The sequence below is a fragment of the Pteropus alecto genome, unplaced genomic scaffold (assembly GCF_000325575.1).
Source record: "Pteropus alecto unplaced genomic scaffold, ASM32557v1 scaffold24, whole genome shotgun sequence".
Classification (NCBI taxonomy): domain Eukaryota; kingdom Metazoa; phylum Chordata; class Mammalia; order Chiroptera; family Pteropodidae; genus Pteropus; species Pteropus alecto.
The window spans coordinates 15,318,986-15,341,649 of NW_006439192.1; the positions used below are offsets into that span (position 1 = coordinate 15,318,986).

Genomic DNA, 22,664 nt, shown 5'->3' on the forward strand with positions numbered 1-22,664 from the left:
TGTAAAGGCTCGTTAGATTTATTCAGTCGTCCTTTTTCTTCTGCACATGCCTTATCTCCATTCTCCTTTGTGAATTTGGATCTTTGAATCCTTCCCTTTTCAATCATTGTTATCTCAATTTGTCCCTATGTATGCTGAAATTTCATTAATGCCTTGCTATAGCAATTCTCTTCTTATTAAGATTATAATGCCCTGTTCTTAATAAGGGTTACACTCCTCTGCTTCTATTTGCCTGATGGTCACTTTACTTCTAATTATGTTTTGTTTGTGGTTTTTTTTTTGTCATTTTGTTTTAGGCGAGCTGACCTCTTTCAGTATTTCCTGTAGTGCAGGCCTCATAGTGGAGAATTCTCTCAATTTTTGTCTGTCTGGGAATGTCTTAATTTCTCCTTTATACCTAAAGGAGAGCTTTGCTGAATACATTATTCTAGGCTGTTAGTTCCTTTCACTTAATAGTTTAAATATTTGATTCCATTCCTTTCTGGCTTATAACGTTTGTGCTGAGAAGTCTGAGGATAATCTAATGGCTTTTCTTTTGTAAGTTACCATTTTTTTCTCCCTGGCTGCCCTGAGAATTCTGTCTTTGTCACTGATTTTTGATAATTTTAATACAACGTTTCTTAGTGAAGGCCTTTTTGGGTTGACTAATTGGGTTTTCCGTTGACTTCTTGAATTCCAAGCTCCAGCTCATTCCTTAGATTTGGGAAATTCTCGTCAACTATTTGTCTGAAAATGCTTTCTAGTCCCTGTTCCTTTTCCTCCCCTTCAAGAATGCCCATTATGCTTTTGTTTCCTCTCCCAATGGTATCAGCTAGTTCTTGAATTTCTCTTTATTTTTCATTCTTCCATTTCTCTCTTCTTCCTTCTGGCTTATTTCTACATTTCTGTCTTCGATATCATCGATCCTTTCCTCCATTTGGTCGACTCTATTTCCCAAGTTTGCTAATTCATTTTTTAACTCTTGCAGTTTTTTTTTTTTTTTATTCCACAAGTTCTATTCTGTTCTTTTTGAGAGTTTCGATTTCCTTGCTCTGATCATCTAGTTATTTTTTTCAATTCCTGAATGTGTTGATATGACTCATTTCAGAACTCACTGAGTTTTTTCAGAAGTACCATCCTGAATTCTCTGTCATTTAAGTTACACATTTCTATGTCTGTAAGCTTATTTTCTGGAGATTTTTCTCTTTCTTTCTGAAATGCCTTGTCGCCTTGGTTCTTCATGGTGTTTAATGGACTATTTCTCCTCTTGGGCATTAATGGACATGTATTCTGCTTTTTTTCCAGAAAGATGTATTATATAAAGGTCTCTCTCTTCAGCTTGTTGCAAAGAGGGTGCGTTTTTTGGGTTTCCAGTAGGTGGCGTCTATGCCTCTTGGATCTCTGCTTTATATAAAACCTTAAAAATGCCTTTATATAATGCCTGTATTTTCTTGTAAATATTTAATCATGCTTGCTACACTCAGTTTCAGTCCCTGTCAGTGTTAGCAACAGTCTGCTCAGCAGTGTTTGCTCAGATTCCCCTGGGGCTCCACAGCAATTGGTTTCAGAAGGTATGAGGGGAGGGGTCCTCTGGGTTGGGAGTGATGGGGGTTGCGGCTCAGCCTCAGTTTTGCAACTATGGCTGGTAAAAATCAACTGTTGTTTCTCTGCCATCCCCGCTTTTCTGCCATTCCTGTTTCTCTGCCTTCTGCCCTGATGACTATACACTGCCGCTGGCTACGTGGAACTCACAAACTCTCCCAAGCAGGGCTGCGTAGGGAAGTCGCCACACTTTCTCCCCTCCCCCTACAGGGAGCTCTGGCACCTGCTAGAGGCAGCTTCTTTATTTCTACCAGTCTACCACCCAACATCTGAGATTTTGACCTGTGGTAGTTCTTATGAGCAGACATGCTGGCGTGCAGTTTAGGTGTTTTTTTGTTGCATTTTAGATGTTCAGCTTATTATTGTTTCAAGGGGAGAGATCTGGGGACATCTCTCACTCTGCCATTTTTCCTTTCAATCCAGATTTTTTTAAATGTTTATTTTTTAGTCAGTAGACATGGATCAGATATCTATCTATAGTGTGTAAAATAGCATTTAAATGTTGATATAATTTCTCCCAGGTTTACTTTTCCTCAGAACTGGATCCCATGACTCCTTGTATGCCAGGTGCTGGCAATAACCGCACCAACAGAGATCCACGACTCTGAAACATTTCTATACATAGGAATTAGCACATAATACCTTAGTGAATGGAATGCCTCAGTGAATGAAAATGAAATTAAGTTTTCGTGCCATTAGAAAGAATTATTAAATAACATAAATTAAAAGGAAATCTCAATGTTAAAATAAAAATTATGTCGAACATAAAATATTTCTTAGTACAATAGTAAATAAAATCTTTCATTTTCTTCAATGTATATGTGCCAAGAAAAGATAATATTTAACTATACCTAGATGGCTCTTCCAGTTTATCAAGCTTAGATATTACCATCTTTTAAAATTCCTCCCTAGGCCCATTGTTTTAATTAAAATTTTGTGATATACACCTGTACCTTGGACAGTGCTCTTTACATCATGTTAAATTTTACATTTTATCTGTGTTTTCCCTAATGAATTTCCTTCAATGTGAAATCAAAGAACACTAAAATGAATTAGAGGTAAAAGAAAATGCTTAAGAATGCATGTTCACTAATTATATCTTATCATTAGCATTATTTTCACTGAGTTAAAAGAAAACTAATTTAATACTGAAATACACAGAAGCTTGTTTGTGATATCACTATGTCCTACAGTGCTAATTGGCTGCCTGTTGAGCCAAATAAATTACCACAGAAAGATCTAATATGTCTATTACTATTCAATAATGGCATTAAAAAGCCAATATATATTTACTCATAACGCTTAGCACTAAATATAGTTATATAATAGAAGATCAGTGAGTGAAAAAGATTAGCAAAACAGGGGTCAATATAATCATCTGATTTTCACAGGATCTTAACTGTCTGGTCATCATCAGAAAGCATCTCTTTCATTCCTCCCAGAGTACCATTTAGTACCCTTAAGAGCAACTCAGTCACAACACTGAGTACAACCCAGGAAAGGAAATGTGATTAATATCAAAGTGCCATCAAAAGTTTACACATTTCCTATTCCTTAGTTCTCACATATTAAAGACTCATTTTACTGGAATCCTGGTAAGCTGAAAGAGTTAAGAAAACATCACACTGCCTCAAAAATCTCTATTTTGGAACAAAATTGAGAAATTAGTTTGACACCAAAATACTTATTGTAGAGTGGTAAACAGAAGAATAGATAAAAGAACTGTTGTAATTTAATCATAAATTTTCCATCTTATTTAATTTCACAGGAGAGTTATATAACTTGCTGATAATTTTTCCATACAAGGTGTTAAGTTTTTCAGAAAGAAACAAGAGCTATTAAAACAGTACCAAAATCATTGTGTGAAATAGATTCTGTAATTAATATATCTATAACCAAATGGCTGAGCAACAAGCAAGAAACTCTCAGAGTTAATGGTGGAGAAATCAGTCAATAATTATTTCTAGTTTGACTCCAACCTGAGAAACAGAAATCATTTTAATGAAAAATGTAATAGGAAAAAAAAGAACATTTGAGCAAGCTACATAAAAATAAAAACTTCACTACTAGATGTGAAATTACTGATGCAGATAAAGAGAAACTCTTTAACTTTTCTCTTTTTCTTTCTGTGATAGCTCACAATGCAGGCAGAATAGTTTGCAGAACAATGTAAAGACACATTTCCTTACATGCTAGTAACAAGAAATGAGACCAGAAATGTGAGAATGATGGAAAGAGGCAATCTACCATGCTTAGAGAAGGTGTACTGCACATGTCAAATCATTAAACAAACCACAGTGGGCCAGATACCCAGAGACCAAAAAACAGCTTTCAGAAGGTCTGAGGAACTTTATGACTTCGCTTGTGGCCAAGGCACCGAACACAAAAGGCAAGAAAGGTTTGGTATGGATTTGCATTTGTGAAAGAACAGACAAAACCAACTTAGCAAAAAAATAGAAATCCAGTGAAAAGTAGGTTCCAGACAGAGGCAATATTTCATTTGAAAAATAAAATTCTAGCAAATGTAACTAAAAGGATCACTAATCATGTGGTCCCTTTGTTAGTGAGGAAAGAGATAAAACCAAATTAATAAATTAATTAAAAAACTGCATTAATACATGGAAAGTATTTCATAACAATGTGCCAGTGCTGTATTAATCATTTATTGTTTAATTCTCACAATATTTCAATAAGCCACATTATTTTATTTTGTTATATAGGTAAATGAAGGTTTAGAAAGTTTGCCTCCATGAGAAATATGTTAAAGTCAAAAGGCTTTCTTCTCTAGTATCTCTCACAGCTGTACCTTAAATGGCCCATGACTCTTCAATGTCACAGTCCTGTTCTCTACTTGTTAAGTACTTTTTATCACACCATTTCACTCAAGTCTTTCCTTCCACCACTTGTACTTATCAGCTCTATTGTTATACCCAAGTCTTTGAAATAACCATTTTCTCCTAAGTTAACAACCCTATTTATCATCTGACTTTTTTTTTTTCTTGGTCAATCTAGACAATATGGTTCATCATTTCAATCACATTCTTGATTATTTATAAAATTCTCTTTCCCCTGGGATGAACTGTCCCTCATACTCCAATCCAGTATTAATCCTACAATAATCATTCCCATTTCTTTTACCAAGGATGTTAAATCCTATCCTGGCAAGTCATTAAGCTCTGCCAGTGGGCATCACTGAAGTTTCAGAGACTTCTGTAATCTTTCCGCAATTTTCCAGTTTCCTAGTTAGCTTTGTAAAATGTTTACTGACGGCTTCGATTTTATCATACTTCCTTTAGTCATCAGGGATATTCAACTATCTATAATCTTAACTGCATCTGAAATAACTTATTTCTCTGCTATCTCAGGGGAAGATGTACTTTCTTTTGTTTCTTGTTTTTATTTTGCTTTGTTTTTTCTTTTGTTGTTATTTTTTTCTCTTTGCTTTTCTTTTTAAATTTAAGGCTTTTCCCATTATTTATTTATTTATTTTTTCTAACTGGGGACACTATGGAGTCCATCAGGATTTGTATGATAGCTTTGCATGAGTAGATTGAGGTTATGATTTGGGGAGTAAGACCATAGATGTAAACTGTCATTCCTATCACATTATATCAACACTATATACTATTAGCATGATCTATCGCTGTTAATATTGACTTTCATCCTCTGGAAGAATTAGTTTTTGTCAAGTTTCTTCATTATAAAATTCTTCTTACTCATTTCTATACCGTAACTCTTTAGAAGAAAGCCACTACACACAGTGCAACAAAATAAAGTAGTATTAATACAAAGTAGTAAATAAATATCTGAGTATATACCAATATCAATAAATGATAAAACGAATTAATAAACAGAAAATGAAAGATCTCCTATGCTAAAGAATTCCAAATAATTTATGTAGATATCCTGATTCAAGAAGGTAGAACATATCTCCCCATTCTTTAAGTGACCTTCTCTAAGCAGATTTCCAGGAGATGGCAGAATAGGCATAGACAGTATTTATGCATATGCTGGCTGATATTTTCCAAAAATAAATAAAGCCATATAAACTTTTATTCAAGTATTCTAATGAGGCCTAAGCATTGTATTTACTAGTGAAACTGCAGAACATTTAAAACAAAGAAAAACTTGGAAGTCCTCAGAGGAAAAAGACAGATTACAAAAGAATGACATGTATTTTCATGGGCATGTGAAACTTAAGAACAGAATCAAAAAGATAAGAAAATCATAAAAAACACTAAATACTACAGAGTAACATACTTCTTGAAGTTTTTTGAATTTCCAGGAGAAAAAAAAATCTCATTAGTGCAGTGACAGATTTGAAGTCTTTGTAAACATCAATCATAAAAGTATAAATTTACACTGCTCCTGGATTATCTCTGTATCTTGGCAAAGATATACTTTTAAATATACACACCCATACGTGCATGCATACACACTCTACATATTTGAGTTTGTGTGTGCTTACATTTATGTGAGAGTTTGTTATATATATGTGTATATATGAATGTGTTTATATATATCTAAAGAATAGAGTCGCTATCGTTATATTCCCTTATAAGAGTCAAGCAGCTTGCTAAGTTGATTGACTTAGTCCTAGGGAATTCTTATATGCTGGAAAAAAGTGTCAACTGGGAAATTACAAAATCTTTGATGCTTTAGAAGATTATGTTAAATTATCCTACATGTACTTAATATTAACAATCAATTTTCTCATGTATATATATTGACATATTTTTAATGTATGTGAGTTAAATAATATTCAGTATGATACATATATCTGGTAAAATTTGATAATTTTACGAAAATAACTTATATCATGCACAAAATATTCTAGTGGTAACCAATAGCTGAAATAGCTATATTTTAATATATGTATTTTTCTGATTATTTAGAAGAGCACACTAATTTCTTCTTATATCTAAACTTATGTAAGGTGCAATCAATTATTTGTGAAATTTTATTTTAGCCAATTTCAGCCATTTTGAGTATCACTGAGGTGAAAATTGTGCCTATCACATACATACTTAACAAACACATTTTTATAATTATAAAGCTATATTGTCAAAAACTAAATACAAATCTTGGCACTGGAAGTAATATAGTTCACCTAAAGGAAATACAAAAACACTAAGGCTTATTTGTAAATTATGTTCAATTTTCTTCACTAGGCAGGGTTGCTAGGGATAAAAAAAAAAACTAGTGGTCTCTTAGGCACATAATGTTTATAAGTTCACGATTTTATATACTCAGATTTTTTCTAAATGACATAATCTTGCTCAAAACATCACCCAGAAACCCATTTGCTCTCACAAGAGACTTTTTAATTAACAGTCACATCCGTGCTGTTACACCATATTTTTGCCAAGGTAGCAACAACTTAAACCACATTATTAAATTATGAAAAAAAAACATAAATCTCAATAGACTTTTTTGGTTTCAAAGGCTAGAAATAGTGATCTCTGTGCTTCTAGGGTCTGGTATTGAATTATTTAATCTTTTTGTAACAATATCATTAAATATTTAATAGTATAATATTTTGAGCACCTTTCAAATATAAATGACATTACAAATTAAGCTGTTTAAACTACTAAAGGTTTCCTGAATAAATTTGATTAGAAAACTGTTTCAAATAGATTTTAAGTAGCTGTGATGTTAAAGGATACAATTTTCCAAGAAACCCATAAATCGATAGCTTAATATTTAAATGAAATGCATATTAAATTAAACGATGAAAGTCTAAAATCACTTTGTAGGGTTGGAAGCTTAAAATTTTTGAGATAAGTATTATTTCTATCTTATCCTCATCTAACACTAGTATAAAAAAAATCTTATTTTAAATTATCACTGGACTACTTTTATAGGTTTAAGGAACACTGTAAGATCAAATGCTATATTTTACCTCATTCTTCAGAGTTTTCCCAGTTTTTCTTTGCTTTTCATCTTAATATATTATTTTCTAATCATTCACTAGAAACATTGACTAAAACTTTTGCATTTTATTTTTTCATATTTAAATTAGACTTAAAACCCCAATTCATAAATTTGTATCTAATATTTGACAATAAAATACTGATATATGGAAAATATAAAATCTATATTTTATCTTAAAATCTTTGCTAATAGCTATATTCTGCACATATATAGTATTTCAGAACTATAATCAGCTACATATTGAAAATATTAATATTAGCTATTAAGAAAAATATAATTGTACACAGTACAAAATATTTAATATTATTTCAGATATTTCAAATCATTTCAAGGAAAAAACTTTGAAGCTTTACTCAACTTTAAATCAAATGTAAATGCAAGAATTAATTAAAATTGATTTTATGGAACACTAAAGCAGAACTTTAAAAATAATATGTTGTTTTTCAGATAGTTTTGCATAATATAATTTAATTTCCCTGATATCACTGGAGGCCAGGAAAAGCTGATTTAATCTGATAATAATAAGATGCCTCCTTTTAAATGAAATATTTAAATATGACAGCTATCGTTGATGATTTAATGATTTATGTGAAAAATTCAGTGCAGCATATATTTTTTTCTTTCCAAAAAAAGAAAAGGGACTGTGAACTATGGTTCTATAATTTAGAAAGATGAACATATGAAAGTTTGAAGTTTTTAAAAAAAGGTATAATATTTATAATTGATTTTGAATACATTCTATACAAAGAAATTTACATTTATACCAAAGAGTTTAAGTACATGAATTTAGACTGCGATTCTTTTCTTCTTTGTGAAATACTTCTTTTAAATTACCTTTTCTATTTATGTATTCATTAAATAAGCCTACACAATGTTTTATTATGTCTAGACACATATTACGAATTTTCATTGATATAAATTATGCAACATCATGTTTCTCTTGTAGAATTGCAAATGTTCATACACACCATATAATTGAGATTCAGACCATTAAATACATTTTATTTTTAAAATGACATAAAATGAAACGGACTTCACAGTGACAGTATGGAAATGAGTAAGAAAGAACTTTACAGAAAAGAAACTTGACAAAAACTAATTTTTCTAGAGGATCAAGGTCAATATCAACAGTGGTAAGTCATGCTAATATTACGTACAGTTCATATAATGTGATAGGAATAACAGTTTACGTCTATGGTCTTGCTCCCCAAACTCACAACCTCAGTGTACTCATGCAAAGCAATCATATTTATCCCAATAGACATTCAACAAAATACCTGACCATTAAAAACAGGAATGTCTGAGAAACTGTCGCAGTTAAAAGGAGCCTAAAGATATGAGAAAACTAAATGTAACATAGTATGGGGTCTTGGAACAAAAAAAGAAAGAAATCTAAGTAATAATGTATCGATACTGGTTCATTATTCATAGCAAATGTAACATACAAAGATGTAACATGCTAACCTCAAAGGTAACTGGGTCAGAGGTATGTGAAAACTGTATTATCTATATCGTCCCCATATTTTTATAATTCTAAAATGTCCTAACAAATAGTTTTATTTTATTTTTCCAGCTTTATTGAGATACAATTGTTACATGGTATTGTGTAAATTTATGGTGCACATCATGGTGATTTGATACATATATCACAAAATGGTGATAACAATAGGGTTATTTAAAACCTCCACCACCTCATGTAATTGCTTTGGTGTGTGTAGTTAGAACATTTAAGTTTTACTCTCTTAGCAGTTTTATAGTATATAATACAATACTGTTAACTATAGTCATTATGCTGTACATTAGAACTCCAAAACTTACTCATCTTCAAATGGAAGTTTATGCCCTTTGACTGACCTCTCCCCATTTCCTTCACCTCTCAGCCCTTGGCAGCCACTATTCTACTCTCTAGATTCCATGTGTTTGGCTTTTTTAGATTCCACATAAAAGTGATCTCATGCAGTATGTCTTTCTCTATTTTATGTCGCATAATGCCCTTAATGTGCATCCATCTTAACATAGATAGCAGGATTTGCTTCTTTCTTCTGGCTAAATAATATTCCATTGTGCATACATACTACATCTTTTTCATTAATTCATCTTCTATAATTAATTTAGATTGCTTCCATGTCTTGACTATTGTAGATATTGTTGCAATGAACATGAGAATGCAGATATTTAGAATTTCTGACTTAATTTCCTTTGAATATATACCTATAAGATTGCTTGATCATATGGCAGTTTTATTTTTAATTTTTGAGACCTTCTGTATTGTTCTCTGCAGTAGCTGTACCTACATTCCTGCCAACAGTGCATAAGGTTCCATTTTCTCCACTTTTCTGCCAACACTTGTTACTTCTTATATTTTTGATGGTAGCCATTCTAACAGATGTGAAGTGATATTTCATTGTGGTTTTGATTTGCATTTCCCTGCTGATTAGTGATGTTGAACATCTTTTCATATATCTGCTAATCATTCATATGTCTTCTTTGAAATTATCTATTCAGGTATTCTGCCCATTTTGAAAAATCAGATTACTTGTTTTTGCTATTATTTGAGTTACTTTTATTTTAAATATTAATTCCTCACCAGATAGCTTACAAATACTTTCTCCTACTCCATATGTTGCCTTTTCATTTTGTTGATTGTTGATTTTGCTGTGCAGAAGCTTTTTAATTTCATTAGTCTCACTTACTTTTGCTTTTATTAAAGTTTGTGCTTTGGTGTCATATCCAAAAACCATTGCTGAAATCAATGTCAGGAGTTTTTCCCTATTCTTTTTACTAGGAATTTCAGTTTCAATTTCAGTCCTTAATCTATTTCAAGTTGAATTTTGTGAATGGTGTTACAAAGGGATCTAATTTGATTTTTCTAAATGTGATTATCCAGTTTTCTCAGCATCATTTATTGAAGAGATTTTCTTTGCCCCATTGAATATTCTTGGCTCCCTTTTCAAATATTATTTGGGCATATGCAAGGATTTATTTCTGGGCTCTAAATTTCATACCATTGGTACAAGTGTTGACTTTTATGCCAACATCATACTGTTTTGATTACTATAACTTTATAATGTGATTTAAAAATCAGAAAATGTAATGCCTTTAGCTTGTTTTTCCCCCTCAGGACTGCTTTTGCTTTTTTGGGGTTATTTGTGGCTTCATACAAATTTCGGATTGTTTTCCTTTTTCTGTGAAAAATATCACTGGAATTTTGATAGGTACTGCACTGAATCTATAGATGATTTGGGATAGTATGAATATATTTATATTAATTCTTCCAACCCATGAACATAGGAGATCTTTCGATTTCTTTCTTTCTTTCATCAAGGTCTTACAGTTTTCAATGTACAGATCTTTCACCTCCTTGCTTACATTTACTCTTATATATTTTATTGTTTTTGATACTACTGTAAATGAAATTATCTTCTTTATTTCATTTTCAGATATTTCATTGTTAGAATATAATAACACAGTTGTTTTTCACATGTTGATTTTGCATCCTGCAAAGATAATGAATTTGTTAAGGTTTGTGTTTGTTTCTGGAATCTTCAGGATTTTCCATGTATCAGATCATATCATCTGCAAAGAAAATTTTACTCCATCTTTTCTGATTTGGAAACCTTTTATGTCTTTTTCTTGCCTAATTTCTCTGACTAGGATACCCAGTACTGTGTTGAATAGGAGTGTTGATAGTGGGCATCCTTGATCTTAGAGAAAAAGCTATAGGCTTTTCAAATATGGCCTTTATTATGTTGGAACATGTTCCTCCTATATCCAATTTATTGAGAGTTTTTATCATGAATGAATGTTAAATTTTGTCAAATGTTTTTTCTGTATCTGTTGAAATCATGATTTTTATTTTTCATTCTATTAATATAGTATATCACATTGATTGATTTATATTTGATGAATTATCCCTGCATCTCAGGGATAAATCCCACTTGACATGGTGTACTATCTTTGAATGTGCTGTTAATTCAATTTAAGATTTGTTGAAGATTTTTGCTTTTTTTTTTTTTTTTTAATTTTTCATCTTTATTCATCAGGGATATTGGCTTGTAGTAATTTTCTTTTCTTGTAGTGTCCTTTTCCGGCTTTGGCAACAAAGTAATGCTGGCCTTGTAAATGAGTTTGGTAGGGTTCCCTCCTCTTTAGTTTTCTGGCAGAGTTTAAGATGAACTGGCATTAATTCTTCTTTCAATGTTTTGTAGAATTTATCAGTAAGACCATTTGGTCCTGAACTTTTCTTTGTTGGGAGTTTGTGATTATTGATTCAATCTCCTTACTCATTATTGGTCTGTTCAGATTTTTTCTTTCTTTCTGATTGAGTATTGGTAGTTTGTACATTTATAATCATGTGTCCATTTCTTGTAGTTTATCCAATTTCTTGGCATATAATTTTTCATAGCAATCTCTTATATTCCAATGTATTTCGGTGGTATTAGTTATAATGTCTCCTCCTTCATTTCTGATTTTATTTGAGTATTCTCTTTTTTAATAGTCTACATAAAGTTTGTCAATTGTTTTTCTAATCTTTTTCAAAAAACAGCTCTTAGTTTCATTGATTTTTTCCTATCATTTTCATGGTCATTATTACATATATTTCTGCTGTTGTCTTAGTTATTTCCTTTCTTCTGCTAACTTTGTGCTTAGTTTTCCTTTCCAGCTCCTAAAAGTGGAAAATTAGGTTATTTATTAATAATATTTTGTTTTTCTTAATATAAGTGTTTATTGCTATAAGGTTCTGTCTTAATACTGCTTGTGCTGCATCCTGTAAGTTTTGGGATGCTGTGCTTCAATTTTCATTTTTCTCAAGATATATTTTTTTAATTTCTCTTTGATTTTTTCTTTGACCCATTAGTGTTCTGGAGTGTATTGTTTAATTTCCACATATTTGTGAATTTCTCACTTTTCCTCCTGTTATTTGTTACTAGTTTAATGTCACTGTGGTTAAAAAAGATACTTATTATTTCTATCATTAAATTTGCCAAGACTTGTTTTGTGACCTAACATATACCTAACATATAGTTTGTTCTGGAGAATATGCCATGTACATTTGAGAGAAATGTATCTCTCAATGTATCTTCTGCTTCTGTTGCATGACATGTTCTTTATACATCTGTTAGGTTCCTTTAGTCTAAAGTACAGTTGCAGTCCAACCTTTAACGAATTTCTTTCTGGATGACCTATCCATTATTGAAGGTGGGGTATTGAAGTCCTTAATATTATTGCATTGTTGTCTATTTCTCCATTCAGACCTATGAGTATTTGCTTAATATATTTAAGTGCTGATTTGGGGTGACTATATATTCATGATTATTATACTTTCTTAATGAATTGACCCCTTTATCATTATGTAATGATCCTCTTTTCTCTTGTTACTGTCTTTGTCTGAAAATCTGTTTTGTCTGATATAACTAGTTATTCCTGCTCTCTTTGAGGTTCTAATTGCATGGAATATATTTTTTTTACATCCCTTCACTTTGAACTCATGTGTGTACCTTAAAACTGAAGTAAATCTTGAAGGCAGCATAATATTGGGTTATTTTAATTCAACCACTATATACATTGTGATTGAACAGGTTAACCATGTACATTTAGTGTAATTATTAATAAGTAGGACTTACTTATCTTACTGCTTTCTTGCTGTTTTGTATTTCTCTTCTTCCTTTCTTCCTACCTTGCCAAATTCCTTTGTGAATTAATGATTTTCTCTAGTGGTGTACTTTGATTCCCTTCTCTTTATATTTTGTGTGTTGACTGTATCTTTAGATTTGGGGTTACCATAAGGCTTACATAGAACATACTACAGATATAGCAGTCTATAGCTTTTGTCTTTTAATCTTTTAGAATAGTTAAGTGATTAATACTAACATATTACAGTATTCTAAATTTGACTATATACTTACTTTACCAATGTGTTGTATATTCTCATGTGTTTTCATGTCACTCATTAAGCATCCTTTGTTTTAGCTTGAAGAATAACTTTCAGCATTTCTTGTAAGACAGGTCTAATGGTGATAAACTCTTTTAACTTTTGTTTATCTGGGAACACCTTTTCATTTACTTAATTTCTGAAGGACAGCTTTGTACGACAAAGTATTCTTTTTACTTTAATTTAATTTAATTTTTTTTTTTTTTTTTTTTTTTTTTAGGCAAGGCAACCCTTGGTTGACCTCACAGATTGCAAAGATCTTGTCAGCCTACAATCCCTTATGTTTTACACCTACAACACCTGGTCTTCCTAGGTGGTCTCCCATCCAAGTACTAACCAGGCCCGACCCTGCTTAGCTTCTGAGATCAAACTTAGCTTCTGGGATCGGGCTTGTTTGGGGTGGCATGGCCATAGACCAACAAAGTATTCTTGGTTGGCATTATTTACCCCGCTACCCCAACATTCTGTATGTATCATCTCACACTCCCGTGTCCTATAAGTTTTCTGTTGAGAAATCAATTGATAGTTTTAAGATGAAAGCTCATCTGTTAGCGACAAGCTTCTTTCCTCTTGCTGCTTTTAAGAGTCTCTGTCTTTGATATTTGACAGTTTTATTATAATGTGTTCTAGAAACGATCTTTTTAAGTGGAATTTGTTTGGAGTCCTACATGCTTCACGAATTTGGCAACTAAATTTTTCTCCAGATCTGGTAAGTTCTCAGCCATTATTTATTTAATAACCTTTCTGCCCTGTTCTCCCTCTCACCTTCTGGGACTCCAATAAATTTACAGATTGCTTCTTTAAATGGTATCACATAGTTCATGTAGGCTTTTTTTCATACTTTTTCATTCTTTTCTCTTTGTTCTCCTCTGATTCTCCCATCTTGCTAAAGTCTATCTAAAGTTTAAATTTAAAAGTGGCATAGGGACATCGAGAAACAATTATACTATTATGTAATTATACATAGAGAAACAATTATACTAATTTATTTCCACCTAATTACTCATACATTAAAGGTCTGATAAAGGAAAACTGACATGAGTGCCCATTTTGGCAAGCCACATATACAAATGGTGGGCTACGGGTTGGTCTGAATAAGCCTTTTTTGGAGCTAGGAAGTTAATGATGTGGCTTCCTGGGTGGATAGGAAATAAAAGCCTGAGAATAGGAAGACTCCAGTTTTGATCCTGAGTCAACACAGAAGGAGAATTCCTGAAAATTAAAGAAAAAAAAAAAGAAGGAAAGGGAACCATATATAATTTAATATTTACCCCAAGCTAACTAAATTTTATCATTTTCAAATTCATATAAGCTTGCTGCAGTCACAAGTGTTTGTATGCTTTAATTTTGCTGAGCAACTGACTTATTGGGGTGATAAGCTCATCTCTGTTCACATTTAATTATAAAACCATTCATCAAAAATAAAGTAAGAAACTTCTGCTAGTCAGAAATTGATAAGCCATGAAATCTGTCACATTTGCACTATATATAGCTCAAGATCTAATTTTTTTTTTCCCTCTTCTCTTTTTTTGCCTTTGGCTCAATAAACTTAGTAGAAATAAAAGTTTAGAGAAAACTTAGCTGCTCACCTACAATTGAGCAGTCTGTAAAATATTTTTAAATTTTTCAATATATTCATAGAATTTGTATTTGATTTAAACTGTTCTGATATCTATTGTTTTAATAATTTAAAATATTAAGATATTTCCTTTTTATACTCTGAATGTGTGGAGAATGCTTCAACATATAAAGATGAAAATTTTTTTGGATGATAAACTATCTATTGTTGCTTCCAGATATTTATTTTGTTCTTGTTTTTATGTTTATTTATAGTCACTGAGGATTGGCATTTTGTTACGAAGAGAATCATACTGAATTCATACCCAAACTCTTGGGTATCTATTTACAGATACTTCTGTGATAATAAAAAGACAAAAATGAAATATATTTTGGAAGTAGTATTTTAGTCTAGCATGCTTTACTAAGTTTAGTTTCTACAGGTTTGTTGAAAGTAACCCTTCAGAAAGTAACCCTGCAGAACCCTTCGTTAAGAAGAGTGAAACGAAGAATGAGTGGGTTATCTATGCAATTTTGCTTAAAATCAATAAAAATTTCAGGCCTAAAATTCATGTATTAACCTATGACTTGTAGTATGGTTGATTACAAACTCTTGTTTAAATTAAAAAATAAATGAGGAACTAGTTATTGAAGATGGTAAGTTTATATAGTCAGTTTGAGAACAACTGAGTATGAGCCATCTCTGAATTCATTAAATATAGACATATAACAGGTAATTAGTGTAAAATCTAGAGTTGAAAATCTGGAGGTATATATTTAGTGATTATGAATATTCAAGTGGTTTTTAAATAATGACAAATGACATTGTCCATGAAATGCATGCATATAAAAAATATCAACAGCCAAGAAACATCAGATTTTGAAGGGCATATATTAGTTTTCTATTGCTGCATGATAAATTACCACAAAGTGACTTAAAACAACACCAACTATTAGCTCAGAGTTTTATAGGTCAGAAGTTCAACACAGTTGGCTATATTCTCTGCTCAGGTTAAAATCAAGATGTCAGCTAACTATGTTTTCATCTGGAATTCAGGGTTTTTTGTCAAGCTCATTTGGTTTTTTGAAAAAAATTGAGTTCCTTCAAGTTGTTGGACTTAGTCTCCATTTTTCAATGACTGTTAACTGGGAGCTGCTCTCAGCTTCTAGAGGCCACCTACATTCTATGCCAAATAATTCCCTCTATCATCAAGTATGTCAGAGTCCAACAATTTTTTCTCCTATTTCAAAGCTTTCCCTTTTCTAAAACCAGAAGAAAACTCTGCTTTTGAAATAGTTCAAGGTATTAGTATAGATCCACCTAGATAATCGCCTTACCTTAAGCTCAACTGTGCCATATAACATGACATGTTTACAGGAGTAATATCACATCATATTCACAAGTTTAGGGTGGCACAGCTTTGGGAGACCATTTTGGAATTTTGTTTATCATGGGGCAACCCTAGGATGTTGAGATGAAGAAAAGCGAAATAGGAGTATAGGACAAAAAGAAAAAGGGAGGATAACAGATATTTTAAAACAATTGGTGATCAATCCAGGGACTTAAAATGTCTATTTGTTTTGGAAAAATAGAATTCACATTAAAAAGAAGCTTCAGTGGAAAAAAAAGTTAGAAATATGAAGGCAGTAGAATGGAATATGAATTAGAATTATGCTCTTTCAAGAAACTTGGCAGAGATGAGACTGAAATGGGGCAGAAACAAAGAAGGTCAAGAATGAGAGGGATGCAAGTGTTTTTGTTTTAAGATGATCCATGGGAGAGGAAGATCTTAAAGAATGCCAGAAAAAAAAAATCAAGTAAGTTAGAAATCCTATGTTTATTTTATTTTTTCAAATTAACAAAACACATGAGATGAGGGTTCGCAAAAAACTATGGTTTTTTTTTTTTTTTTTTCTTATACAAAGTAATTCTTTGCTTGTTTAACAAAAGCAAGTGGCTTTGGCATTTTCTATGTGTGTGCTAACATTTCTCCTAATATGTGCCTTGCAGTCCCTCAAAGTATGTCTTAATTGCATTCTGAGCATATTTTCCAAAACAAAATGGTCTGAAAAGGTGACCAAATATTGAAATTACAACACTCCAAAAATAGTTAGATACTTGGTTTGCATACTCAATTAACACAGAAATCTCATTGAGTGTAGGATTTAAACTGTCAGACTTAAGAGTAACTAGTAGATACACATTCAACACACTATAGTTTTTCTGTCAATATAGCGGCTGAAATTATACAAATAACTAACTTTTCAATGGTTATTTTAACCATATTAATATATGTTCCACTTTTTTGTAATTGATTGATAAAATAACCAGAATCAGCTGAATAACCCCAACTGTGCTTCTTAGTATAAAATATATGTTTAATGTTAGAATTAATTATCAACCCATGTAATATATTAAGACAGTGTAGAAACAGCATGTTTGGTGTTGTATTCAAAAGGAAGTACAAGAATTCCACAAAACTCGTCTTCTATTACAAACGCATACCCTAAAATACCTCTGTGAATGACTATATTATACAGGATTAAAACAAAACAGTTTTAATCCTGTATAATATAGTATATATAATATATAATATAATAACATATTTCAATACATTATAATTAAAGTAGAAATCTGTGAAGTAAATGCTTATGTTTATTATCTAAAATGATAATTGTACCTCTCTGGGACTAAATCTCTCAATAAATTGAAAGAAAAATGTTTGCCTATTGGAAAGTTAAGATGGAGACCAGTCTTTGGAATGCTGTGTGTGTGTGTGTGTGTGTGTGTGTGTGTATGTGTGTAAGAACTCACTAGGTATTGTAGTTTAAATATTAAATCTAATATTTAATAATAATAACAATTTCTTGATTCCAAGTGTGGCAGACAAATGATCCTTTAAGGATGTCCATGTCTAAATATCCAGAACTTGTGATTATGTTACCTATCATGGCAAATGGACTTTGCAATTGTTATTAAAATAAGAATCCTGGAAAAGAAAAGGTTATCCTGGCTTATCTGAGTGGGTCTACTATAATCACAAGGGTTCTTATGAAATGCAGGTAGGAAGGTCAAAGTCAGAGAAGGAGATATGATGGAAACAGAAAGGTTTGAATGATGTGAGGATGGGATCATGAGGCAAGAAATTAAGATGATCTCTAGAAGCTGGAAAAGGAAAAAGAACAAATTCCAGTCCCTGCCTCCTCTCTTCCCTTCTAAGGCATTCAAAAAAAAAAAATGCAGCCCTGCTGACTGCTTTTATATTTCTGATCTCCAGAACTATAACATAATAGATTTCTGTTGCTTTAAGACACTAAGTTGGTGGTAATTTATTACAACAGTAATAAAAAATTAATGCACCAAGTACATTCTAATGTAATCAGCCACACTGAGAGAAGTATGTTTAGTTTAATGCTTTTTTCCATAATTATGGCTGTACCATAAAAAAAAAAAATATTTTACAATTTTAAATGGAGGTAAATTAAGAAAAAACAAGTTGATGAAAGCATTTCAGAAAGTGAACACATTCTAAGGATTCACTGTTACCCTTTTAAATAATCAGTAATTGAGATTAATCCTGCTTTTAGTGAAGTAGAGAGTAAAGTCCTATTAGGAAGAATTTGGTATTACAAATTCAAAAAAGGAAATGTTATGAGTCCTGTGCCATATTACGAATATGGACTTTGGCAATAATGACAAAGTACAGTATTTGATCACAGATCTGTGTTTCTAGGGAGCATCTAGTTTAACAGCTGTAACGGAAGCACAAACCATGACCATATCTCAGAAGGAACCTCCCTCTCCTTGGGTAGCTTACAATCTGGAAAATGGCCTCGTTTATTCATCCATAGTGGTCACTGCTCATATCCTCATTGTTGAAGCCTTTCTTGGCCTCGCTTTGTGTCTTATCCTCTTGCTTAGGGTAGACGTTCATATACCGAAGATTCAGAATCAAGGTATCCCATACAGATGTCATCTCAGAAGTTTGCCAGCTCACTTGAAAGCAGACAATAAGCTTGACATGGGTCGTCTTTGGAAACCACACGTCTCTATTCTTTTCTCTTATTATTTAAAGGAGAAATTGTTTCTTTTTTACCCTCAAATGTACTCTACAACTAAAATTAGAGAACTTCCATTTACGTAAACAGCATTGATCACATGTTTTTATCTGTTTCCTCCTCAAATCCCACTAATATAACAATAAATCCTTTTTAATTAAATTATATCTCAACAAGGATAGAAATAATAGAAAAGGTGACAAGTATAGGTAAGAAATGTCAACAAAGTTTGAGAGCTAGAAGGTGAATAGATGACTAGCAACTGACTTTGAAGAGAGAGAAAGGGCCTGGAACTAATAATAAGCTACCTAATTTTATCCCATAGAAAGCCAGAAGACTCAGATCTTTGGAGGCAACAACTTCTGAAGGCTGGGATATGATAGTTGAAGAAACCATATGTATGACTGAGGTCCCCAGATTTCTTCCCGAAGGCTTTGCTGCTAGAACAATGTATCTTTCCTACTCCAGTGGAATAAAGGAAGTATTCTCTGAGAAGGCTGGATCAATAAGGTTCTGGACTCAAAGAATTAAACTCAGAGGAGGAGTAAAACTAATGATTAATGCAAGTCTGCATAGTGCATAGTAACACCTCTCTGCTCTCTTCCTCAACATGTTTCTAGGATTCTTTCAGGGCATTAGACAGATCAAAGGTAGACAGATCTAAAAATAATTAAATTTCAGGATTTATGAAATGGAGAACACTCTCTTACAAATCACTCTGTAGACAAATTATTTATTCTGTGAATGAGACACATCCACAAAATGTCTCCAGTTGCTACTTTAGTGCCTCACTTTTAATTATAGTTTTCCAAAGAATATCGAAAAAGAAATCAGGAAAAAAAAGGCAGAATTTTTAGATTTAAAAAAAATCAAATAAAGCTATACAATCAGGCAATATAAAAAAGAAAAATACATTCTTGAAAAAAGTTACAATGCTATGCAAAAAGGGCATTCAGAAAACAAAAAGAGCCACAGAACTATGTTCTGGCCCACAAGGTATGAAGTTATTGACATGCAGAATTCTTGATACTACTGTTAAAATGAAGGAATCTTCCACTTACCCCTCTCTTCTTTCTGCCGGTTGGCAAGTATGCAAGTGGCTGGATCAGGTATGATAATAAAAAAATGAAAGCCGTGCATTTAAAATAGCAGGAAAATAGGAACAGATGACTTGATTACTAATATCGTGGAGCTATCATGTCAAGCTCTCCACTGATAATACTTAGACAATTATTTGAATAGAGAAACACAGAATTAATAGTCTGTCTATAGCAACCAAATCTCATAATAGTCCATAGTTAATGTCATTTTGATAAGCACAGTGACACCACAAAGTAAAAAAAGGAGAAATGATGCAAATGAATATTGGTAGCAAATAGTAGTGACTGTCACAAAGCTAACAGTAGAATAGCTACAGTTTGGACAAAATAACAATCAATTTGATATTTTCCCCAAAATATCAATATTGAATTTTATCAAAATATCAATCAAAGGATATGAAAACCATTTAAGAATACCAAGGTCTCAAAATGTTTACAGTTATTATTTTTCAGGAAGCTATTGGAGAACATGTTTCATAAAAATGATAAAAGTTAACCATGAAAAGAAAAAATATGGAAACCAGAAAATAATCAGTGTAGGAATAAGGCATCAAGGCTTCCTAGAAGCAGAGAAAATAAATTTTCGTAACAGTTATTTGGCTGATCTAGAACACAACCAATTCAAATTGTAAGATGTAAGTACAGCGTTTCAGGAGAATAAGTCTAAGAAAAAGAAATGAAATTGATAGTTTACCTGATAAAGTATTGGAGCATGTTGGGAGGTATTTCAGAGTTCTTCTAAAAAGTCAGGGTTAATCAATCAATGATCGAAAATATACGCACACACACAAACAAAATGATTATTAGATCCAAGAAAAGCAAGAGGCTGTCCAAAACAGAAGATATAACCAAAACAGAAATATAATAAATATTACAAATAATGTAATGTTGTCCAAATATTACTAATAATGTAATGTTGTCCAAATATAATAAATATTACTAATAATGTAATGTTGTCCAAAACAGAAATATAATAAATATTACTAATAATGGCAAAAATGCAGTCATTAAATACTGAACCAGAAACTGAGATTCTTACAAGAGTATTGGATAAAATGTGTAGTGGGGGAAATGAGTAAGAGAATGTTAAATAAAAAGGTTACATTCTCATCTTTCACAGTAGGCAGTCAACTGCATCATACATTTTTTAAAAACCTAGAATGGTAATATAGGCTATACCAGTAGTATTTAGAAGTACAATGAAACACTCCAGAAGAAACAGATGAATGAATTGCATAAGTCTGCTTCTGAGGAGTGAAAATTAGAGATGAGGAGTGAGGCAGAAACTGCCGTTCTTAGTTATACAGCTTATAGTGCTATTGTTTTTACAAATAATACTTAAGTATTAAAGAATAACACTATATTAAAAAAAAAAAACAAAAAAAACAAAAACCCTCACCTTCCTGCTTCAGCCGCATAAAAGTTCCCAAGGCAAGGAAATGCAGATTTTCTACCTATTTGGAAGTGGGAGAGTATATTAGGAAAATTTCCTGTTATATCAGTTATATTGGCCACTGACGTTGGATCAACATTATTCTAATATAGAGCAAATAGAGAAGCTTTGTTTCTGGTTCCCAGAGCACTGGCCACCCCTCCACACACCCACTCACCAATTATATCCCAATATATAACTTAGAAGAGAGCATTATAGTGAAGCAGAATCTTAGATTTAACCAAATATATTTATTAGACTTAGTGTACTATTAATATATGAAATCCAAATAAGAGATGCACATTTTATATTAATTTTCTTTGAGGTATAAGACTTATTTCAAAAAAATTGAGAAGAAATAGCAAAGTATTTTTCTATTTATGAATAATAGCATTGAATCATAATCAATAACTCTATGGATTTAAGCAAACTATAAATGTTTCTATATAAATAATAAATATTGTAATAATAATAAATATGTAATAAATATTGTCTTATTGTGAAATGTGATCAAGAAAAAATTTATACCTTTACTTTTCAGTCTTTCTTTCTTTCTCTCCTTTCTTCTTTTCGTCTTTCTTTACCTTTACAAACCTTTTCTCTTAGAAAATGTGTTTTTATCCCTTCCAGAAATACTAGATTTTAAATAACAGCCAGAGCAAACCTCATCAATTTAAGAATGGAGAGTGCATCATGTAATGAGTTTATATCTGTATCTCTGTTACCAAATGGATCTAAAGTGACATCTCAGGGTCCGTTAATGAGATTGTCTTATGTCAGGGAATCTGGTAATGGGATCATACCAAATCCGATTATTCAGAGATAATGTTAACAAAAATTAAATCAATTAATGTTCAATTTGCCCTTCACAAACAAAAAAAAATGTAAAAGATTTAACCAGAAACATAGAGTGACACTAGTTATGAAATATCATATTTTAGGATCAATTTGAGAGAAAAATGTTTGCCAGCCCATCAACAAATGATTCTTTTTCATCACCTAAAGTTATATTAGGTAGGTCATTCTTACTTTTAGAAATTACCCATACTATTTATTTTCTAAGTGTTCT

General features: G+C 31.8%; 1 pseudogene; it reads right to left on the bottom strand.

The window, feature by feature from the left end:
• Nucleotides 1-13,735: 13,735 nt before the first annotated feature.
• On the bottom strand, nucleotides 13,736-13,863 carry LOC112483429 (annotated as a pseudogene).
• Nucleotides 13,864-22,664: the final 8,801 nt, after the last annotated feature.